Raw genomic sequence first — 11,838 nt, forward strand, 5'->3', positions numbered from 1 at the left:
AGTTGCATTATGTAGGTTAGAGTAAATTTTACTTTAAGACGTATTTCAACAAGCAAGTTCCTATCTCAGAGTGCTTCTGCTCACACTTTTACTTCAGCGTTTTCTCATTAAGTAATTTTAATCAACTTATTTAATGTTCCTACAACTCAGCTTTTTTCTCTTGTAAAATAGGGATAATAGCAACAGTAATAATATGGTATCTCACAGGATTCATGGGAGGCTCAAATAAGATAATCTGTGAAAAGCACTTAAATAATTTCCTAGAGCATAGCAAGCAATAAAGAGCACTCTTTACTGATATGCTTCCTATTATTAGAGAAAGAAAAAGAAGAATGTTGAAAATCATGATGTCTGTTATAATGCGCATGTGCCAACTTTGGAAATGAGCATCATCAAGTTATTTCTACTTTCTCTAATAATCTTACTTCAAGCCCATGCTTACACTTACAGTCATACACACACAGCATTTACATAACGATTTATCATTTTCAAAGTGTTCTGAAACTCATTATTTTATCTGTTCATGGGTTAGTAACTTACACATACTATATGTAATTCTACATACGATGGAAGACTTAAGATTTTTTTTTTCCAGAACTCTGACTCTTACGGCATGTAGAAGGGCGCCCTTTCACGTGTGACCCAGGAGCAAAAAACAAACAAACAAATAAACAAAAACAGTGCTTAATAAGCAACATCTCTTGTATTTTAATATCCAGTGAACCTGCATACATTAACAAATCTAAAGCAACATTATTTTACGTAGCATGAAGAAGAAAAAAAAAATCTGTTTTTATTGTGATTACAGGAACCACCAGTTTTAACAGTTAGTCCTATTTCAGAGATGTTAAAGTGTTCTTAAAAATTAAACATTAACTGGCCGGGCGTGGTGGCTCACGCCTGTAATCCTAGATCTTTGGGAGGTCGAGATGGGTGGATCACCTGAGGTCAGGAGTTCAAGACCAGCCTGGCCAACATGGTGAAACCCCATCTCTACTAAAAATCTGAAAATTGACTGGGTGTGGTGGCAGGCACCTGTAGTCCCAGCTACTTAGGTGGCTGAGGCAGGAGAATCGCTTGAACCCAGGAGGCGGAGGTTGCAGTAAGCCGAGATTATACCATTGCACTCCAGCCTGGGCAACAGAGCAAAAACTCCTTCTCAAATAAATAAATAAATAACATTAAAATTGATAAAATATGGCATCATTTATAAATATTCCAGAAATTTCATTTGAGCCTCATAGAAAACCTGCTTTGTGTATTAGAATGCAGCCAGATTGGGACTTTAATGTTAATCAAAACCTCCTAGGATGGTTGTTGACAATTCAGATTCCAAGGTTTTGGCACCAGAGGTTTAGAGTCAATAGAGATGCAGGAAGGGAGAGGGCCTAGGTTTTAAACAAGCTGCTTCAATAATTCTGATGTATATGATCAAAAAATCAGAATTTGGTAAACATTGGTGTAGTGGAAAGAACATACATTCAAATCCAGATTTCACCATTAGTAGCTGTGTGACTTTATGTAGATGGTTTAAATTATCTGTTACTTAGTGTCTCTTGGACACACCGTAGAACAGTCTGGAGCCAGACTGCCTGTATTCTTCCTTATACAATTTCCCTCCATTCCTTCAGGTGTAAAAGGGGGTAGTATGTTGCCTAATTTATGAGCTAATATATGTAAAACACTTAGAACATTACTGGTAAATAAGAAGTGCTACGTAAGTGTTTACTCACCTGTAAAAAAAGGCACAGCAATAATAATACCCATCTCATAATGCCATGATGATTAAATGAGGTAATGCATATCGGGTATAATATTCAGCAAAGAAACCATTTTGGATTTTTTTTCCAAAATAATGGCTTAATGCAGTAATCTATCTTCTAAATAGTTTTAAATTTTTTTTTTCATGAATAACCCTTTTTTTAACCTTGTTTTATCTTGAAGATAGACAAGGAAGAATTTTCCATGACATTTTAATGATGCAAATATTTTCATATTGTTATGTAACTGACATAAATTATATTAGCCCTCAAATGAAGTAAGTTCTCTGGTATTACTTTCTAATATAAATGACTTTTGAATAATCATGCTTATTTTAGAATGTAAAAATTAGAAAAATTAGACATGTATTAGTGAATAAGCACAAGTTTGGCATTCTTCAAAAGTTAATCATTAATATTTATATATGTACATATAGACAGAAATGTTGCTAATTTGTAAAAATTTAACCTTTTATTTTGACATAGATTTACATGCAGTTGTAAGAGATAACACAGAGGTTTCATATACACTTTACCCATTTTCCCCCAATAATAACTTTTAAAACTGTAGTACAATATCACAAACACATTGACATTGATACAATCCACTAATCTTGTTCCCCAGGTTTATTTGTGCTTGTGTGTAAGTGTGTATTTAATTCTGTGTATTTTAAACACAGCTGTAGGTTCATTATCCATCACCACAGTCAATACACAACAGTTCAACCAGCACAAGGATTGCTTTAGTGTTGCCTTTTAACAATACATCTCCCTTCAGCCAGCCAGTTCTATACCACTGGCAACAATTAATCTGTTCTCCATTTCTACAGTTTTGTCAATTCAAGAATGTTACATAAATGTATCATACACTACGTAAATATTGGGGAGTTGCTTTTTTCAGCCTAATTTCCTGGAGATTTATCCAAGTTGTGGTATGTATCAATAGATTGTGCCTTTTTATTGCTGAGTAATATTGTGTAGTATGCACGTACTACATTTTGTGTAACCATTTACCCATTGAAGGACATCTGGATTGTTTCCAGTGCAGGGCTATTATAAATAAAGCTGCTATGAACATTCATGTACACATTTTTGTGTGAACTTAGATTTCCATTACTCTGAGATAAATGTCCAGGAGTATAATGGCATGCAACATAGTAGTTGCATGTTTAGTTGTATAAGAAACTGCCAAATTGCTTTCCAGAGTGAGTATATCATTTTGCATTTCTGCCAACAATGTATGAGTGATCAAATTTCTGTACATTCTCACCAACATATGTTATTGTCACTGTTTCGTTTTTGTTTTAACTATTCTGATAGGCGTATAGTGATATCTCATTGCAATTTTAGTTTGCATTTTCCTAAAGGCTAATAAAGTTGAACATCTTTTCATTTGCCATCTGAATATCCTCTTCTGTGAAATGTCTAACCATGTCCTTTGCTTGTTTTATAATTGCATTTTTGAATTGTTTAGTTTTGAGAGCTCTTTTTATATTCAACATCAAAGTCATTTGCCAGAAATGTGTTGTTCAGATATTTTCTCCCTGCCTGCACCTTGTCTTATCCTTTTCACATGGTATTTTGCAGAGAAAAAGTTTTTAGTTTTGATAAGGTCCAATTTATTTATTTTTCCTTTATGGATTGTGTTTTTTTTGATGTAAAGTCTAATGATGCTTTGTCTAGGCTTAACTACTAAATAGTTTCTTCCCGTTGTAATTTTCAAATCAATGTTGCCCTTATCTTAAAATAGAAAATAAAACAAATTTTTAGACTTGTATTATGTTAGGTATATTTATTTTAGCTCAGAGTACTGGCTTTTTTCATAGCAATGATGAAATATGTAAAATTATCAAATGTGGTTAAAAGATATTTTAAGTATTAAATCTAAATTTAGAAGGTAACATTTAAAGTTAATTATATATTATCTGACATTCCATAGAAACATTCATTTAAGAAGAAGAAAGTTGCCTCTCTTTATCCCAAAACATACCCACAGATTATAACCTTGAATTTTTTGAATTACCCTTTAATATCACTATAGGAATTATATCATGTGAAAAATCAGACAGTCATACGAATAATTATGTACAAGGATATTGTGGTAGTTTATAATGTTGAAAGAAATGGAAACGATCTAATTGCCCATCAGAAAGGGAGCATGACATAAAGCATTTGTGCTCTTATATCTACTCCAGCTTTAATAGCACAGTGCATCCTGAGGACAGCTGATGGCATGAGAGATTTTTTCAGGAACCAGGACCTATTCATGATTGTAATTCAAAAGTGTCAGACATTTACCACCACCACAACTGGACACTCTCCTGTTTCCCCACCCTGCACCAGCAGCCTTGGATCAACTCCTCAGATTTCCATCCCTGAGAGAGAATAGCTCTGAGGAGCCTGTTTTATAGACACCCAGAGTTCTCCAGTGAGACCAAGTTTATTACTCACCACAGTCCCTGGATCAAGAGCAGTCCTCTATTGGTTGTCTTAACTTCCCTTTCTCATTTCCTCCCATCTCAAAATTTACTGGCATCACCATCCAGATAAAATACGTCATTGAAACCCTTGTCTCAAACACTACTTATGAAAGAACCGAACAATGATTTATTTGTAGAAGAGAGAAGCAAGAATCTGTTTAAGAAAATGGGCTCAAACTTAACATAGGATATATGTATTAACATATAAATATGTCCACTATATATTGTTTGGCTGAAAAATACATAAAGTTATATGTCATCTGATATATTTATAAAAACATATATACCCTAAACTGCTAGGATTCTTCCTGCCTGGTAGATATAGTGAAGCAGTTTCATTTTTTATTCATTTTCTATTCTGGGTTCCTTTTTTTTTTTTTTTAACATTGAACATATGTTAATTTTGTTGTCTTAAAAAAGGAAGGAAAACACCTGCTGAGAGAAAAGGAAGAAAGTTGTTCAGTGCAAGGAAAGGTTTTCTTTGGAGTTTTTATTTTTCAAAAGTGAATCTTTTCTAGATTTGGCCTAGGAAATAAAGCTTTAGGCATTCTACAAGGGAAGTATAATACAGTAAGGAGAACCACATCTGCCTAGTGAAGTCCTAGGGATGTGCTGGGATACCGAAAACAGGATAATTATCAAAGGCAAATATCACTTAATGGTGCACATTGGCAGAGGAAATCAAGGAGGTTGAAGAGCCAAATTATGCTCTACTTGGTGAAGCATACTTAATTCAAAGTTTAGGTTGGGAATATTAGTTGGAAGAAAAGAAAAAATCTTGATTGTGAGTTCATGAAAACTATAATACGTGTATTAATGATTGGTAACAATGACAAGTTTAAATGCCAGAAGAAACATGCAGAATTTCTGTGTTAGAATATAATGGACATGTGCTTAAAGACTACTTTCCCATTTTTATCCCTTCTTTCCAGTACACTAATTATTTGTTGATCTCAGTTATAGTCTCTCAACTGTATTTATTTGTTCTGGAAAATAGTACACTGCACATGAAAGTAATTGCCATCACAGTGACTGTATTTCTTTTCATCTCTCTGGCCTGGCTAGTTCTGTTGATTTGGGCATGTGGTAATGAGGCCAGTGCTGTAGATTCAAACCCCATCCTAATTAGCTGTACATGGAGAGATGAACTCCATGGAAAAACCTGCTACTCTCGGCCAAACATCGGACCAATGCGTATTATCAGTCAGAAATGGGACTAAGATTGTGCAGCTAAATTGACGGTTTTCATTATCGTTATTGAATAAAAATGCCAAAACTTTGTTTTTCACTGGTGTGTTAATACCCTATGCTTCTCCACTGTTCCCCTTGTCTGGAATGGCAGCAACAGTCACTAAAATTTAAGCCAGAAAACTGGGAATCAACCTTGATACCTCCACATTCTTCATTCCCTCTATTCAATCAACCACCACATCTATTTGTTTTGCCTCCTGAATATATTTCAAATCTATCTTGTCATGTCTAATGTCACTACCCCAAACTAGGTTACCATGTACTCTTGCTAGAATATTGCAATAACTTCTTCTTGTAGACCTTTACAACCAATCCTGCCATCTCTATTCATTCTCTGTTATACCTTACGTGATTGTCTTAAAATGCAAAAACTATACACATTCTTCTTCTCAAAGCCTTTTAAAATTTTCCCATTGCTCACCAAATAAAGACAGAATTCCTTAAAGTAGGACATAAAGCCTGCATGACCTGGTTTATTCTCACCAATCCAGCCTTATATCTCCTGTTTGCTGGGCACTTGGTACTCCCCAGGACATATCATATTTCATAATCTATCATCAGATTTAAATAAAGAAATGAATGATTATCCTACCACTTTCACTCACGTTGCTTCAGAACTTTTTGTTTTGTTTTGTTTTAGTTTCCCTAGTGCCACCTCCATACTCAGGGTTGTGTCTGCTTTTGTTTTGTCTCCTAATGCTCTAAACCCCTCTTCCTTTGTACAGTTCATTCCTGGTCTCAGCTTATACATGCAAACCTCTGAAAATCCTTTCTTTATCATTTAGGCCAAATAGGTTTTTTCTATTATATTTACCCTTTCCCTTAGAACATTCCTCAAAAGTTTAATTGAATATTTGTGTGTTTTATTATTGTCAGTTAATTATCAGCTTATTACACTGTAAGCTCTGGGAAGCCAGAGGAAATATGCTTGTTTTGCTTACCTTTAAAAAAATTCATAGGAGGGTTTCGAATATTTGTTAAAAGACAATGAATGACTATATTTCCCCTCTATTGATCCCTTAGAAGCCAAGTCCAAAGATTTCCCCAAAGATTCATTCTCTTCAGTTATTTTAGACTGTTCATCACACTTTTTAATTTTGAAATTAAAACATGTTGGTGTTACTATGTTTGCTGGTTTTTCCTAATTGTTTTGAGTACTATCTATCGCTTCACATATCACCTATTTCTTCTTTTATCTTCAACTGTAGTTGTTTCCCATACGTCTATGTTCATCCCACCCATTACAAGAACTACATCTCAATAGATAATATCCAAACTGACTTCAGTCTCCCAGACTACATTTGTTATATAGATTCAAAATTTATAATGAATCATATACGCTACAGTCCAAATCAGAAACCAGTTTCCTCTTCATCACTAAAAAACATTTTTTCTCCTAAATTATCATATTCTTCTGAATTCTCTATCTTGGTTAATTTGGTCACCATTATGTTCCCATTTTTCCAGTCAACTATGTTCAAGTATATTCAAAACCCATAGAATCATCTTTGCCTCCATGTGTTGTATCCAAAACGTAATCAATATTGCTTCCTTATTCTGTCATCTCTAACCCTTTTAAAATTTCATTCTGCTTTCAGAGAAATTCAGACAGAACCTGTCTTGACATTGTAATAGCATACTAGCTCATGTCATTACCCTTGTACCCGAGATTCATCATCACAACCGTGTCAAATCTGTCCTCCTAAAGATAGTTGTACTTCTTTACAAGAATGTGGAGCCTCAAATATTTTGGTCCCCTGCTCAGGGATCCTTAGTATCTACCTATTGTATGCTGACTAAGGTACAAACTCCTAAGTGTGTACCCACAATTTTTCTTAAATGTTTATAATATATCTTGCCAGATTACTATGCATTGCAATTTTCCTGAAAAGCATACTCTCCACCGAACATATTCACACTTTCTAAATACTTTAAGCTTTATCTTACTATTCCACTTGACTTAAGTGACTTCTAGCTTATGATCTTGAGGTAGGAGTCCTACTCATTCTTGAACATTCGTGTCAAATGCTACTTTTTATTCTGATAACCTTCCTGAACTCCATAACACGTTTTGGCAGCTCTTTTATGAATACTTTGCTTTATATCATAACTATTAGGTCCTTGTCTTATTTCCTTAATGGAGACTGTAAGCTCCTTGAGAGCAGGTATTATTTCTTATTAGTTTTATGTTCCCAGTCATGCAATTTCAAAGATTGGCATATACCAGGTGCTCAATTAATATTTGTTGAATTAAACTAAATATGTAGGAAACCAGACTAATAAAAATGTACATATATAGAAAAAATTCAAGAAATCATTAAAATTTGTACATCAGAATGTATAGAATAAAGACTTTATTGTTCCTGCTGTATCATTTGTTTTATTATAAGATTTAATATTATTAATGCTTATAGGATTTGCCTTCAAATTATCTAATAAAACCTTAATGTGATATTCCCAAATGTTCTGTGAGATAGTCAGAATAAATAATACAATATTCATTCTAAAGATCAGTAAACTGGAGTACAGAAATTTTATAACAGACCTACTAAGGCCCCAAAACGTGATGCCCATAGAACTAAAACCAGGGTCCTTTAACATTCATCACCATTTTACACTGTCTCATAATCCCAATAATATTTGTTTGCAAATATAAAATGAATTAATGTATCAATGGTGTTTGATAGTTTAATTGTTTTATCTAAAGGCATAATATATGTAAACATATTCTGAATATTCTTAAAGATGATGGGAAGACTGACAAAAGTAATGCAAAAACAAGAAATGGCAATAATTATAATTTATTAGTTATTTATAATTATATAGGCACCATGCATAAAATTATGAATACATGTTTATGCATATACATATATGTATGTGTATATGAATATATATGCACACACAATTTGTTGTAAATGCATGTAGATAGATCAGCACATATACATATATAGCTTATGACTGAAAATTCTAGGTACGTTATTATTTCTCCCAAACATCTTATAATTTAGAATAAATGTTGTGGGAATTATCTCTCAGAAGCTAAACTAATCTCTTGACAAGTGATCATGAATCTGTATATAATATAGAAGTTCAAAGGAGAAAAAATTGGAAAATATTTACATTCTTCTCAAAATTTGATCATGTTCATCCTAGTTTGAAATTATCTGTAATGTATCAGCATAAACTAAGGTTCATATTAACTGCAGCCACTTCAGTTATTTTAGTGTTATTTGTACACAGCAGTCTTCACATGAATAAGGCAGATTCAAATCCCCCTGTGACACTTTGCATTTTGGATTCAGAGTCACGTTGAAAATTGTACAAGGAAGACATGGCGTTTAAACTTCAATAGTCTTCTTCATTCATCCTTAGCACTGAATACAGGCTCAAGGGAAGAATTGAAATTTCCATGGTAATAATATGAAATGTTTTCATATCAAAAACATATAAAAGACTTTTCTGACACACTAAGTACTTAGTGTGACTAAGAGATTTAAGTGCAAGTGCACTGATATTGCTAAAAAAATGACATGACTTAGTTGTGAGGAAAATCTATTTGTAATTTCCCTTCACTCCCTTAAAAGAGTTTGTTGAGAAGTACTATGACTCTTTCCAATTGGCTATAAATATTAAGAAGGAATTTCTAGACTGTTAATTCTATGCTGAAATTGAGTAGAAATAAACTTCGTAAAGGCAAAATTCAAGTAAGTAAGTCAAATAAACAGGATTAATGTTTTTATTTATAATGAATACGCAAAGGAGAATGTCATGCCTCTTCTGAAAAGATTTCCCAGTATTGCTACTGCTAATTTCTTTGAATAAATTTTTCTGTCCCAAATAATAAGCCTAGAAAAATAACAATTTTGCAACTTGATAGTGTAAGAGCAATGTCCTACATGAAACATAATTTCTGTTAGAAAGGAAAAGTTTGTTCTAAGAAATATTTGCTGACAAAAGGAACATTTAGGTCTTTTAAAAGTAGTTTAAATGATATTATTTGTTTTGTCAAATTTCTCTGAGTTTTTTTGCGGGTTTTTTTCCTACATTTGGATTTATATTCTTTTTAATTGTGAGTTGATTGGGTGCTTAGTATTGAGGGAAAGGCAGATGGGTTGCCTGTACTAAACTAGAGTATAGGCCTTACAACTCAGTCATGCTGGAGTTAGACTATTCTGCTTTCTTTTTACTTCTGAATTCATTTCTTCAAGCATGCATGAATTTCACAGAGCTATAGAATATGCTATTAAAATTTAGGCATGCTGCTTAGAACTTGGAATGCAATGTGAACAAGATGTACGACACTGCCCATTCTCAAGTTAATATCATCAATTTTTGTGAGCTTTTGCTTTTTTATATTTAAGGCAATCTAGTAGCAGTCTTCTTGGTGGGAAACAGTAATAAATCTTGAATGAAATATTTACGTGCATACTTACAGTAGCTCTATTCAATTCTCAGTAAAATGTTTCTTAAATATACCCCACCCACCCAGTATCTGTGACCCACCCAGATCTGTGTTGGATCTACTCTTGGTTTTGCATTGCAACATTAAGGAGAATCACATTGAAAATAAGATAATACTCTGCCTCCACAAACTACTCTTAGTCCATGAACCCAGTATCCCTTTATTTTGTGAAACTGCTATAGTGACAAAATATGGTGGTCGTGAATGAAGGGAATGCAGACACTCTGGAGAAAGGATGCTGTGAGGCTCTGTCAAAGTCAGTTGCTCAGAGCCCTGACTTCTCTCAGATCTGATATTTTGCAAAATCATTAGTTACAGCTATAAAGCAAGTGTATTAAAAATTCTGGGGGTATAACATAGCAAACTATCTTTTTGTGAGGTTAGCTCTGACCCAAAACCTAAATTTAATTTCAAAAAAGAAATATACTTACCAGGAGCTTAACAAAATCTGTGATGCTGTGCAGTCAATTGAGAAAGAAGCTATATTTAAAGAGTCTTTGGGTAAATATGCCCATTTCTAAAGAAGCTATAACCAACCTGACTTTCTTTATCCTTAAGTAAATTAATACTTATCTGATTAGCTATTGCAAGCAAACCTTCCAGGGTGGTGTTGCAAGTATAAAGGAAGAATAACCTAGAAATAACATCATTGGATTTAGAGGACTACCTGTATTTTGTTTCAACCACATTCTGTTCCCAATCTATAGAAATTTCTGCAGATTGAATGATTCTGTAAAGTGACAATTTTCAGTGATATTATAGTTAAAGTTGTTTCATTTTGTTTAATCAATTTCTAAGTTGTAATAAAATGGTTCTATTCACAAATGTAGTGGGCTTTTTTAAAATGACGGGTTCAAGAATGTATCTGTCTTCCTATTCATTTGATAATAAGAACAACAACAAATCAGTGGCATCTATGAGCCAGGCATTGTTCTATGTGTTAAGAACACAACAGGATAAATGACAAAAACACCTACACTTATGTAGCTTATGTTCTAATAGAAGTATAAACCACCACCTCTGCCACCACAGACAAAACAAAGTAAACTGCTTTATACGTTGAATTGTGACAAGTGCTGTGAATAAAAAATAATAATAAAGCCGGGGAGAAGGAAAGCATTGGAATTTTAAGATGTTGTGAGATGATTTGCTCTTCATAGGTTTAAGAACAGTTTAGGAAATGAATTGAAATGATGTATGATAAAGAAATAAAGAGAAAAAAAGCATTCATTTGTATCAAATGAAATGAATGAAAATCACCTAAAAATAAATCTTTTTTCTTTCTTTCTCCCCTAATAGGAGGAACAGAAAAAATAAAAATCAAGAATTGCACACGTATAGAAATAATTCAAAATCAGATATCTCTCAAACAACTATGCTAGGATTGAAAACTATAACTGATTTTTAATAGAATTTTAAAATATAAAAATTGTGACATTAAAATTCATATGAGGTGTGTTGATTATTGTACACATCTCACTTCTCTTATGCACCATATTTTGTTTTAGAAGATGGATAAAAGGGGCTATTTGCAGGTAAGCTCTCACACTTTTGCTATAAAAAAAATTAGAGATGTATTTACCGTCATTTACAACTTCTGATGTGTTAAATACCTTTAGAAAGAAGAAAATTATTACATCAGAGCTTGAATTGCTGTCTATAATAAGTAGCGTGAACATTATAGTTAGTATCCAAGCAATGATCTTACATTTAGAATACTTAAATCTTTATATTTCTGTGTGAGTTACTTGCAGATTAACTCAGTTTTTGTTATATATTGTTTAACAATTCAAAGCTGGGTGTTCAGATTATTTACTTAATCTGACCAATGTTTTCTGATTTTGACTCCTTGTCTCTCTCTCTCTAAAAGGCACATACATATGAA

The sequence above is a fragment of the Trachypithecus francoisi genome, unplaced genomic scaffold (assembly GCF_009764315.1).
Source record: "Trachypithecus francoisi isolate TF-2019V2 unplaced genomic scaffold, Tfra_2.0 Lachesis_group3, whole genome shotgun sequence".
NCBI classification, from domain to species: Eukaryota; Metazoa; Chordata; class Mammalia; order Primates; family Cercopithecidae; genus Trachypithecus; species Trachypithecus francoisi.